This window comes from Rattus norvegicus, chromosome 1, assembly GCF_036323735.1.
Source record: "Rattus norvegicus strain BN/NHsdMcwi chromosome 1, GRCr8, whole genome shotgun sequence".
Lineage (NCBI taxonomy): Eukaryota > Metazoa > Chordata > Mammalia > Rodentia > Muridae > Rattus > Rattus norvegicus.
Window position 1 is genome coordinate 98,167,200 of NC_086019.1, and position 13,777 is coordinate 98,180,976.

The window sequence follows — 13,777 nt, forward strand, 5'->3', positions numbered from 1 at the left end:
AAAATGCAGCCATTTGGGATGGCGCTTGGTGATACTTTCTAACCAAGTGTGAGAGACAGGAATTGGAGACGCTCAGATATCTCAGTTGAGTTCAGGAGAGAGGCTGGGGTACAGGGGAGAGAGAGAAAGGCAGGAAGTGGGGTGGCCCAGCTCCAGTCAGAGAAAATCCTTCCCATTAGTTAAAGATGGGACAAGGCAAGGGATCAAGAAGGGGTTCTGTCTTGGCAGGTAGTTCTTGGTGAAACTCTGGAAGAGAAAAGGCCCTGTCCTACGTCCAGTCGGGTTTCTATATTCCGCCAGGCACCAGAGTGTGCACCTTTGTAGAAGACGCTGAAAGGCAGAGAGGACTTCAGGAAGGTGGTGATCCACTTCACGCATGCATAGGAGCAAGAAGGAAGAGAGTACTTTTAGTAGACAGGGCGAGAAGTTCACCAGACAATTGGGGAAGAACTCAGGTACTGCTGTTGGAATCAGAATGAGCAGTCCACACCTGGGACAGTCCAGAACAGTCCCTCTCGGTCTGATCGCCAGGCTTACCTTGGGGGAACACTCAGTCCTGGGAGGGTGAGGAGCTACCAGACTCAGTCCCTCTAGCTTGGAGGTGGGAAGCATGGCCAGAGTGCTGTGCTCATCGAGTGTCTGGGAGGAATGAGAAATCAGAGCTCTGTCAGGAGGGAGGGAAGGATGGGGCTGACCTGGCTCTGTTGATGAGCAAAGAAAGTGCCCCCACGTGACAGGAGAGATTTGTTTGCTTGGGAACTCATTTTCAACAGCCTCAGGTAAAAAAAATTAAGCCATCCATTTGCTCCGAATGAGCCCGAATCCCCTCCCTGAGGTGCAATGGTGGTTTCATGAAATTCCTGCTCCTGAGAAAACCCATTAAGGTAGCATTTGTTTTGCCGGCTGTAAGCAGGGAGGTAACTTGTTGTGATATCTGAAGGGTAGAGATCACTTTAAAAAAGTTTCCGATGTCTGGAGTAGCAGTTGGAAACCCCAAGGAGGATGGTCAGGGCCTGGGGTGGTCAAGGATGTTTCAGGGGTCAGATGGGGTTTAATTTCTAGCTGGCAAAGCTGGTGGTTTTTCACTTCCCACAGTCACCCCAATGTTGCACCTTCCTCAGACAGAATCCCACAAGACTGCTCTTTCTACCTTGTGTGACTGCCATTTTCTAGGGTGACCTTTTGAGTGGAGGGAGATAAGATGCTGGGGCATTGCCCCTTGGGGAATGGACTCCTTAGAAGAAGAGTCAAAAGCAAAGGGGAGAAGAAAACAATACGAAGATCCCCCCAATTCTGAATAGTTTAATAAGGGTCCTGGGGTGAGGTGGAATGGGGTAGACCCTAGATCGGCATCATGAGAACTCAGGGTACACAGGAAGGAAGGAGAGGGCGGGGAGACATGCTTTTGAAGGCTGGGGTGGTCCTAGCCTTTCTTCATGGCTGAAGCAGTTAAGGGAAAAAAGATTCAGAAAAAGCCATGAAAACAAAGTCTCTGGCTGAATGTTTCCATCTGTGGCTCTGATTGAATTATGGGGAACAAGAAGTTTGGGTAAGCTGTTGGCCAATTTTAACCATGCTGTGGCAAATGAGGCCCTTTGGCCTTTTGGAAAACCCGTGCTTTATTAAAGCAAATTAAAATTAAAAGTGATTGAGTCCTTCTGGTCCCTCCCCTCCTCTCCCTATGTTCTCAGAGGCTGCCCCACACTGCTTCCTATTGTCTTACCTTCAGATAGCTTACACCGTCGAAGGCTAACCTGCAATTATCCTGCCTGCCAAAAGTGATGGCTGTCACTTAAGAGAAAAAACCTGCCTGCTCGCCTTCCACAGGGGCCGCCTCTGGATCACGCGGGAGCATCTGTCTGCAATCTCTTCAGCTTCAACACAAGCTTTGTTTGAGCCAGCCCAGTGGCAGAGAAATGACAGGGTTGCTGGTAGCCAGATGAGACAGTAGGAGGGGCGTGAGATTGGATCCCAGGATGCAATGCCTGCCATCTCCATACATGATTCAGGGCGTCACTCCTGTAGCCACCAGGAAAGTTCAAATGTGGGGTCTATGGAGCATCTCAGAGAGAAGCAAGCAGCTCCGGGGAACCAGTTTGTGGCTCTGCGTGAGAACAATAGAGTCAGACAGGAGTCAGTGAATGAGTGTGCAGGTACAAGCAGATAGCTTAGTCTGCTTGCACCTAATTATGAGCTAGCACATGCCCAGAGCAGGACTCTAGCCTAGCTCTACTAGAGAACTGTATCTCTGTCTTTGAGGAACTTTATTTTTTGTCTTCGGATTTAAAGTCATTATAGCAGATAGCTTTTCCCCCAAATGCAAACCCATCCCCTGAGCCCTCCAAGACCCTCAGAAAGTTTATTGAAGGTCTCCAGTCATTGTTTTCAACCTGGCATCTCCTGATTCTTGGAATGACAAGACAATGGATCGAAACTCTTCTCAAGCAACTGGATAGCCCCTCCCTGAAATGAGGGCAGTGGTCTATGACGATGAGGAGTGGTCATTCAAGGGAACCAGATAGCTACTCCGGAGGGATGGCGGCTATCACAAGTTGGAGCTGCCTATGGAACCAGAACCAAGGCCAAACCAGCCCCTTTCCAAGATTGCTTCACTAGGCAGACACCTCGCCCCTCTTCTAATTCTTCCTCTATTCTACCCTAAAGCTCCTGTCAATGCCCAAAGATGTGCTCGAGGGTCACTGAACCTCTTTATCTGTATTTTCCAATGTGGTTATGATGATTAAATCTCTTTTTCCTGCCTTTCTCCATGAGTCATCTCTTTGATTGACATATTAGGATGTCTGGCCAAGCCTCATCTGTTCTGACTTAGACTGCCCTAGAGCTCTAAAATGAATGCTCGATGATAGCTGTCCCAGGAAGCTTTCTGCTCCCAACCATCCCCCAATTGGCTAAACCAGATCAATTTCAATCAGCATGCCTCTTTATGGGTGTCCTGATTATCTTGCTTAGAGCCAGATGTTAAATGTTCCAAACTGAGAATGGGTGTGGCTTCATTAGAGTCAGAGGGATCCTAGAGGGAATTCTGAGTCATTTGGCAAGCACATAGAAGGAGGCCAGAAGGGTGAGATGGGAATCTACCATGGATGCCAAGAGTCCTTGGACTACCTCTGCTTTAGTGGCGGGCATAGAATTGTATGTTTCCTTACTTACAGGTATAAGTCATTCTGGACAGAGCCATTCTAGAATAATTGAGTCAGAGGGAATTGGAGAACAAGCATCATCTCTCAAAGCCAGTACAGCACGCTCTTGGATAGAATCACCCAGAGGCCAGGGATGGGTCCCTTTAGAGGGCATCTTTAAACAGTTTCTCCTTATCAGTAAGATAAATCGATCTTTATAAGTCTAAGCCATAGATTCAGGCCTCTTTCCTTCTCAACTTTGGGCATCCTCTTACCCTGTGCGATTCCCACATCTAGTTCTAATCTATTCATTTCTCTAGACTTCATGAAAACAGACATTCTCCGGAGAAAGGCATGGTGTGTGGTTTAAAAATGGAGTATCTGTGATGTGGAGAAATATAAATGCAACGCTCAGCTCCCATTTCCTGGCTCAGGACTCTGAAAAAGTCTTTGAATTTTCCAAAAATGACCAATGTCTTTTGGATGCTAATAAGATCATCAGCAGCTGGCAGTCCTTTCATAGCTCCTGGATGGAGGTTCATCGCTGGAAATATCTAGGTAGGCTGAGAGAATTGGGACTTGCTGCCCCAGCCCTCAACCTCTGGGAGTGGGGAAAGGGGTTAAGGGTTAAGTTGATTTTCAATAGTCAATGATGTAATTCATTATGTCTCAGTAATGAAGCATCCATAAAACCTCAATAGAGCTGGGTTCACAGTGCTTCCAGACAGCGGTTATCCCTAGTGAGTGGTGTACCTGGAGAAAGGTTATCACACCCACCTTCTGCCTTCCTTCATTTGTAACTACTACACTATCCTACCTGACAACCCACACTTCTGTAGGCTGCTTTAGCAAATGAACCAAGTCAAGGAAGGGGTGTTGGAAATCCCACTGTACAGCCAGCCAGTCACAAGCATAGGCTGAAAAATCTGGGAGGTGAGGTTGGCATCACAAATAGGAGTTGGGCAGTCTTGAGGACTGAACGTTTGCCCTGTAAGACCCAGTGGTATCTTCAAGAAGCTACTATCAGACTCGGATTGAGCTAGAGACATCGGCTTATGTTAAGTTACCAGATTGCTGATGGGGAGAAAGCTCAAGACTCTTTTGAGGTAACCAGATTCATCTGTGTTGATTCTTACAGTGTTTTCCTAAGCACTGGACGCTCCTCTTCACTGCCTCTTACTCTTCAACATCTAACGGTCTTCAGGACCTCACAGAAAACTGCCATAAACGAAGCTAACATGGCGGAGGCTATGTTGAGTCACTGTTTCGTTACTGTGACAAAATGCCCGAGAGAAGCAACTTTAAAGAGGAAAGGTTTATTTAGGCTCACAATGTCCGAGATGACAGTGGATTATTGGCAAGCTCCATTGCTGTGCGCCTTCATGGCAGAAGAGTAAGGTGGAAGTTGCTTATATCATGGCGGCCAAGAGGCATAAACAGTAGAAGAGGCCAGGGACAAGGTAAGCCCTTCAAAGTTACAGACATGCTGTCTGTGTGAGTTAGTTTTTGTTTGGTTGTTTTAGGTTTATTTTATTTTATTTTATGTTAGTGTATGAGTAATTTGTCTGAATGTAAGTGTGTGACGTGTCCATGCTTGGTGCTCAAGGATGTCAGAAGAGAGCATCAGATCCCTTGGAACTAGAGTTATAAATGGTTGTGAGCCATCATGTATGTATTGAGAAACCAGCCCAGGTCATCTGCAAGAGCAAAAGATGCTCTTAACTGCTGGGCCATTTCTCCAGTCCCCTGGTGGTTAGTTTTAGCTGACAGCTTGACATAACCTAAACCTACTTGGTAAGAGAGTTCCAACCACAGAAGTATCCAAATCAGGTTGGTCTCTAAGAAAACCTGCGGGAGGTTCTCTTGATTGTTACTCGATGGAGGAAGACAGAACCCCTTGTGGGCAGCACCAATCCCTGGCTTTGAATTCTAGACTATGTAAAAGTAGAGAAAGCTGAGCACTGAGCAAGCAGGCAAGGGTATGTTTGTATTCTCTCTGCTCTTGAGTATGGTTGTGATATGACCAGCTCCTTGAGTTCCGGAACCGACCTACGGTCGGTGATGGATTTAAACTCAGAATTGTAAACAAAGAATGATGAAGCTTTCCTGTATTGGACCACTTTCTTGTTTGCAAATTTACACCAGAGAACTGTTTATTCCAAGCAGCCCTGAGCCTTTGGTTGGCATCACTGTTGTATAATACCATTAAATCATAACATGAAGTTAGAGTCCTCAGGATCCAACCACTCCTCCAAAGTCCTCTCAAGGAGTCCTTAACAAGACACTTCAGGGAACACTTCCTATCCAAACGACAGGCTCACGGTGGCTCAGTGTGTCATGGCAGCTAACATGGGCACAGTATGACAGAAGTCTTCAGATCTAGCAATCAAGTGTATTTGAAACACTAGTGAGGTCTGAATGTGACCTGTGGAGAAAAGAGGACTGGAGGTAAAGAAGGCAGAATGTTCCCTGTTGTGCAGGCCGTCGCCTCCTTGGCCTCTGGAGGTAAAGGCTGTGACTTGGAAAGATGATTCTGGGGTGCAGTTTCTGCATTTAATGTCCAGGGCTTTGAAAAGAATTCACTTTGCCAGATCTGTTTCTATTCTTGTGAGGAGTAAAAGGAATTTCACTGAGTTTAAAGGTGAGCATCCTGTCGGTCTTTCTGTCTGTCTCACTGTCAGACAAATACAAGTTTGGCCAAGAAGTAATTACAGTAAGAACGTCTGCAAATACCCAGGGAGAAAGCAAAGGCCAACACCCTGACACAGAACAAGCAGGGCTTGGCCTAGGCCTGAGGAAGAACTCTGTTTGAGAGAGAGAAATAATTACAACTAAAGAGGACCCAAAGGAAAAGAAATGGAAATATATTTTACAGGAGTTTTTTTCCAAGTCCTGAGGATTGAAATCAGGGCCTCTTTCTCCTGAGGCAAACAGTGCTGAGGCAAGTTCAAAGCAGCCCACTGATGAATTCTAGACATTCTACTACTCAGACTCAGATCCAGCCCCTCACTGGGGGATTCTAGGCAGGGGCTCTACCACTGAGCCACACCCCCAGCCCCTCACTGGGGAATTCTAGGCAGAGGCTCTACCACTGAGCCATGCCCCAGTCCCACACTGGCAGATTCTAGGCAAATATTTTACCATGGACCCATGGTCCCAGCCCTTCTTGGTAATTTCTAAGCAAAATCACTGTTGCTAACTGCATCCCCAATCCCTTTCTGGTGGATTATAGTCAAACTACCACTGAGATACATCTGCAGAGCTTCTAATATGTCTTATAAGAAATAGTCTCACTGAATTCTCTAGGCTGGCTTTGAACTTTCTCTGTAGTCCAGGTTAACCATGATCCTCCTGCCTCAGCCTTCCAAGTAATTGGGATAATAGGTGACCACCACCAATCCAAGCTCTCTCTCTCTCTCTTTCTCTCTCTCTCTCTCTCTCTCTCTCTCTCTCTGTGTGTGTGTGTGTGTGTGTGTGTATGTGTGTGTGTGTGTTTGTGTATGTGTGTGGGGATGGGGGGAGTGGAGGATAGAGGGTGAGGTGGGAAGGAGTGGTCTGGGGTGGGGGAAGAATATCAGCTATTTATAAGCCATACCAAGCATCCATGTATCACTGATAGAGAGCAGTTATTTTATTTTATTGTGGCTTTTCTAGACAGCGTCTCTCTGTGTAGCCCTGACTGTCCTGGAACTCACTTTGTAGACCAGGGTGTCCTCAAACTTATAGCGAGCCACCTCTCTCTGCCTCCAGAGTGCTGGGATTACAGCTGTGCACCACTATACCCAGCTAAGAAGATGATTTGTAAATAACCCCTGGGAAAATTTCCAGGTAATGAGTTTCATTCTGAAGCAAGGAGAAAAGCTCAGTGTCAGAGGACAGAGTCATCAGGCAACGGAAACAAATCAACCCTGTGTCCTTTCACGAATGTAGTATTTACTGAGAACACGCTGGCCACACAGATATGGAGAGAAGGTAAGGAGAGAAGAAGAAGAAAGTTCCCTTCGTGCTGAGGAAATGTACTGAAGCAAGTGAAGGACGTGGTTTAACAATGGAGGTCCTTAAAAAAAAATGGAGGTCCTTGAGGCCAAGTATCCACCATGGCATATATGGAGAGCCTCTCCTAGAGGGGAAAGGAGATTACTTCCAAAGATGTTCAGGTTGCAAGGAAAGGTATATGTGAAGAAATGGAAACTCACAGTAGGTGCTAGGTAAGTTTTCCCAGAGGAGGAGTAGGCAGAATGAAAACAGCCTAAGTAGATATTGAATTAAGACTGGAGAGAGACTGGGACACAGCTGCTCCCTGAGGATTGGTGGCAGATACTCTTTGCCAAGAAAGAGTATCTGGGCTTGAGATGCTATGTGTCCACTTATACCCATATATGCCCTCTGAGTCATAGAAGAACTGGGTAAAGGAGCCCATCAGCTTGTCACTCAGGAAGACTTAGAAAGCAACAATGATCACGTCCAGACCCAAGAGATGAAACCAAAGTAAGTCATAGAAAGAATTCATAGACCTAAATATGCTTCCTGTTTACGGTAAGTAGACAAACACACAAAGGAAGCATACACACAAGCCAGTAGTTTGCCTTCCTTTCTCAATTCAAAAATAGGCAGGTTATTTCAAAATTGTAATAAGTACAATGGCCTCTCCTTCCCTCCCATGTTAAGTGCTTCATAGTGTATTCATGAAAGCCAGCAAAATATTGATAGTCTAACCAGTCTGTGTACCATAAAAGGGAAAAAAGAAACCTACAGATTCTCACAGAGTAACATAGACTTAATCTCCTAAATGTTAAAATATTCACCTTAACTCTGGAACATATGATGAAAGTGCTCCTGTAGCGAAGACTCTTTTAGATTACAAAGGTGATCCAACACCAAGGAACCTATTAATATAATTAATACCGTCATTCGAGGAGAACAAAAGGAAGAAAAATCGTCTCCTTCCTTGCTACAAGGCATCTGGAAAAAAAATGTAAAAATGGCTTCTGCTGTAATATATTAGGAACATACTTAAAAATTTTGTGAGAGTCTATTTTGACCCATTTGTCACCATGATATATAATTATAAAACACTGAGAATGTGTCTGTTACGGTGGAGAATAGTGGAGAATGGTGGATACCTCTGTGATCACTGCGTGTGGCTGGGGAGATGCAGACAATGTGATCAGGCAAGAAAAGGAAATAAGAAGCAAGTGACAAGAAAGCGAGAGGAAAGAGAAGTCTTCATCCGCAGGCAGTACAGCAGACAGAACAGTTGAGGGCAGCGAGCTCTGAGTTAGACGGAAAGTAGGTTCCACTAGGAAGCACTGGTCACGCAAGAATTAACAACAAAGATGTTCAGAGACACATCTATGGCACATGTTAGTTTAGTCTGTAGTTAAGAAGGTTTTTTCCCCCCAACATATTTGGTTTTGGACTCTGGGACAACGGTATATATTTTACATATCAAAGCAGTCTTGGCCTCCAGGTTCTCCTAGCATCCCTCAGTGCCTACCTGGCATGCCCCGAACTTTACAATGCAACGGCTAGGCTGCCCTTCCCCAAGAGGTTCTTCCCTATTTAATCCAGACATTTTGGTTTCCTTTGGCTCCTCTCTCTTCTTCTTTCCTCACTGCCTTTCTTTCTTTCTAGTCCTCCTTCCCACCTCTCTTTCCCCACAGGGACTTGCCTGGTCTAAGACCTTGGGGTCAGTGAACCCACCCAAGGGCAGCTGCAGTTAACATCATCTAATCTGGCTTCAGTGGTTCATTTCACTGGTAGAGAAATAGCTGACCAGTGTTTATAAGGAATTCAGAGAAAGAGTAAAACTGTAGTTGTAGCAGAGCTTCGCACCAGTGTAAGTCTCTGTCCTAACTTCACAGGGAAGGGTGATAGCTGATAAATCTATACCAGATTCAGAATTGTTTCCTTTGAATACGCTGAGGGCGTGAATTTTGCATGTATAGGCTCTTGCTGAAGACCACCTTACTTTGGACACAAACTTTACAAGTGTCCGTTTTCTTATCTATAGGAAGCAGTGATTGTAGCTGATTGAGCCACCAAGTAAGCCCTACAGAGAAACCCGGAAGGAATACTTTGTACTGAAGAGAAGAATAAACATGTTTAATAGACTACAGGGTGTAAAAAAAAATGCTCGGACAGTTGTTAACAAAAGGGAAGTTTTAAAATTGTCCTCCATGCATCTCCCTAGGAGGGGGGCATAGATTTTATGGGTAGGCAGGGGGCAGGTCAGGAGAAGAACAGGAGGACCGAGTAGGGAGAAAGAGGGGAGATAGAGTCAAGAGAGGGAATTCTGGGAGAGACATCTGGAACTGAAGGGCATTTGAAGGACGATATGGAAACCTAGTGAAGTATCAACTTCCTAAAATACGTGAAGGTGATCCGATTAAGGGCTTCTAATAATGGGCATATGGAGTCCCAACTGGCTACCTCTTGTTACCAAGTGAGGCTTCATTTGTGTTGTAGGCCTGGGGCGGGGGGTCATTATAGATCCCCAAACAACCCAAGCTGTTGCTAAGACAATGGGTTGCTCTCCAAAAGCTGACACTGGGGACCCCATTGCCAAGCACAATGCCCGCACGACACATTGAACACGGAGAAGCTGAGCTGGTGCCTAAATGAAGGTTTCACCCCTACATTCTATTGTCTTTGGTGCGGGAAGGTACTCTGCAAGCTGCCAAAGAGACAAACAGCCATCCAGCCACCAACCCTTTGATCCATCCTCTGTCTTGTCTGCAATACGTGCTAGGGCAGTGGTGGTACAGAACTTGGAGTAGCCAGCCAATGTCTGATTTGACCTAAGGCCCATTCCACAAGACAGAACCCATAATCCTACACTGCTTGGATGGCCAAGAACCAGGGACTAGATAGCTCACAGACCTAGGTCAAACCAAACGGTACTGGTCTGAAAAAGAAAAAAAAAATTTGTAAAATCATTCCTCATGATTTTCCGCTATGCTCATAAAGCAGCGGCTTACTCAGTCATCAGCGACACTTCCTCTTGTAGCAGATGGGAACAGAACAGAAAGACATTATGTGGAGAGAGAGTCTTTGGAACATGCAGCTCTGAATGGGATGTCTTCATCAAATCCTTCCCCCATGGAAAAAGAGGTGCAAAGACTGTAAGAACCAGAGGGGAGGACACCAGGAGAACAAGGCCATCTGATTCGATCAAACAAAGCTCATGTGAACTTGCAGAGCATGATCCAGAGAGCACGGGGCCTACAGGGATCTGTATCGGGTCCCCTGCTGTCTATTATAGCTTTCAGCTTAGTGTTTTTATGGAAGTGTGTGAGTGAGCGGGGCTCTGATTACTGTGCTTGCTCTTAGGATCTTTCACTCCTGTTGAGTTGCCTGGTCCAGCCTTGGTATGATGGGTTTTGTTCTTCATTATATTTTATTTTGTCATGTTTGCTTGTTTACTCTTAGAAACCTGTTCCTTTCTAATGAGAGGTGGAAAAGGGATGGATCCAGAGGGGAGGAGAGGAACTGGGAGGTGCAGAGGAAGCGGAAACCAGAGTCAGGATATATTGTATGAGAGAAGAATCTGTTTTCAGTAAAAGGGGGAAATGTCCTCATGCAACCATGTGTTTGGACAGTTAGTGGCCAGTTGGTAGTGCTATGGAACTTGTAGAGGGTGGAGACTTCCTAGAGAAAGTACGTAGCTGGGGGTGGGAGCTGAGGGTGGGCTAGAAGCTTTTACTGCTGTGTAGGGGCGAAGATGTGACCATCGAGCTTCCTGACCCTGCTACTGTGCTTTCCCGGACAGTTTCCACTCCATCTCTCTGGAACTGTAAGACATAATGAATCCTTTCTTCCTTAAGTTGTTTTCACTAGGTTTTTTTTTTAATCACTACAGAAAACCTCACTAATGCAACGGGAAACCCAAGGAAAGGAAGGAGAGAGCACACGCCTTTCAATGGCAACTATAAATATTAAGGATCTGGATTCCCACAAGACATTGGTGAGCAGACTGAACATAAAATAGAACTCCTGTGTTTACTACTTCCAGAAGAAGCAATCATTGTTGTGCTGATATTTGACAAAATAGATTTAATACCCAACTAATAAGTTTTACTAAAATCAGGAAAGAGACCTAGGGGTCCACTCCTTCAACTCCCATTCATTCTAGCACTAAAAAAATCTTAGCTAGAACTATAAGACAAGAGAAGAAAATAAATGTGTTACAGATAGGAAAGGAAGATGATACAATTCTCTGTATGAGAGACACTAAAGACTCTGTCAGAAAATTTCTTGGATAGTCAAACACTTTTAGCAGAGCACAAAACTGGACACAAAATTAACACAAAACTAGTAGCCTCCCTATACATCAGTGACACGCATACTGGGAAAGAATTCATAGTAACAATTCTTTTCACAAAAGCATTAAAAACACATAGGGCTAAATCTAACTAAGGAACTGAAAGATCTCTGCAGTGACAGCTTTAAAACTCTGAGAAAAAAATCAAAGAAGGCTCTAGAAGATTGAAAGTTTGTGGTTATGAATCAGGTAAATAAATACTGTGTTAAAAACTCTCTTACTGAAAACAATCTTCAAATTCTGTGTCACCTCAATCAAAATCTTCATGCCATTCTTCACAGAAATAGAAAAGAAATAAAAATTCACAAAAGACCACAAAGCTCTCAGGGTAGCCAAATCAATCCGGAGCAACGAGGATACTGCTGGAGGCCTTGCTGCGCCTGATTTCAAGTTATATTTCAGAACCATAGTGCTAAAACCAGCAAGGTAATGGCACAAACCACACACGTTCATCAAGGGGTAGAAGCTTAAATAATAATGCTACACAATCAGAGTCATCTGATTCTTTTTTACAAAGACCCTAAGAATATTCATAAGAGAAAAGACAACTTCTTTCTCAAACAATGCTGAGAACAAAGCTAGATTCTTATCTCCAACCTGCACACCAATCACTCCAACTGAGTCAAGCACCTCAGGGGAGGGCCTGAAACTGGTACAGGGGGGAAAGGAGGTATGTGCTGAAGAACATGAGAACGCAAGGGGAACCTCTGAACAGGACCCTTGCTTTCCATAAAAGAAGGTCAATGATCTACAAATGGCAACTTATGGATTAAAGTGTGTTTGTGCAACAAAGGAAATGGCCAATTGGGTGAGTATGCAGTTCACAGAAGGGGAGGAAACACTTGCCTGCTTTCTATTTGACAGAAAATTAATATCTAGAAGATGCAAAGTTCTCACACTAAGCTGGGAGAAAAGAAATAACCCACTCTCATGGGCTATGAAATTTAACCGAGGGCTCTCAAAAGAAAGAAAATGTAAATGGTAACCTACTAGAAAGGCCAGCGTGAAAAGGTCCTAGCTACATTGTTCCTAGGCAGATACACCAAAGACTCTGCACCCTATGGCAGAGACGCCTGCCCGTCCACATCCACTGCCACCCTAGCCACACCAGCTAGGAGGTGGAATTGGTCTATATGTAGTCATGAATGCAGAGTGACATTTTGCTATATCTCCATGACAGAATTTTATTCGGTACTAAAGAAATATGGCACTATGAAAATTTCAGCAAAATGGACGATACTAGAAGACATTATATTGAGTGAGGTGACGTGAGCCCAGAAAAACAAATGCCGTGTGTTCTCTCTTAAACATTCCTGATCTGAATTTGTACATTGCTGCGTTCACATTGAAGCGAGTATCTGCGGAGGCTGGGAAGTTAGAAAGGGGCCAGAGGTGCAGCAGGAGGGAACACAGAAGAGGGGTGTGTGTGTGTGTGTGTGTGTGTGTGTGTGTGTGTGTGTGTGTAATACATGTGATATAAAAGTAGATGGCGTGTACAGGAGTAAAGAGTTTAACCTGGGATGTGGGTAGGAGGGTTGGAATGTGCTGGGTATAGAAAGATTTAAACTGAGGTGGGGTTAGGAGAGATGGTGAGAAGGATCAACAAACACTCAACATTCTATTTTAAAAGCCATATAGGAACTTAATACTTTACTTTTTCTGTTTTAATAAGACTTTTTATTCTTGGGAATGTTCATACATCTGTACAGTGTATGTTGATCACATCCATTCACTGCTACCTCCGTGTAACCCCCACCACACGTCCCTCTCAGATTCATGTGTTTTTCCATTGTTATTAGCAACTCTTCCAGTCTAATTAGTGCCCCTTCTCCCAGGAGTTTCCCTGAGCCTTGGGTGGCGGAGGTTGGTATCGATGGTATATCCACAGCTCAGCACCCTGGGTTATTTATACCTAGAACTTTGACCAGTCACGAGCTCTGTATTAACCTCTCTGCCTTCTGCAAAGGGAGCTTCTCTGACAGAAGTTGAGACCAGCACCAATTATGGACAGATCTATACATTTCGAATGCAGCTTGACTGAATGGCCATTTAACAAATCAACAAAAGAAGAAATACTGCTTCCCAAACTAACTTAAAAAAAAAAACGACAATATTAAACGAGTAAGCTTGGATGGAGTTATCTTGCACGAGTTCATAATGCTACTCATATGCTAAACGCATGTTTTTAACCCCAAATCCCAGTTGTTGGCCATGGAGGTCTTGACGTTCCCAGCACAAAACAGGCTATTATCACTTCTCTCGAGTGCCAACAAGAACCAGATGTAAACCTATTGCTGAAGACATTATGCTTTTC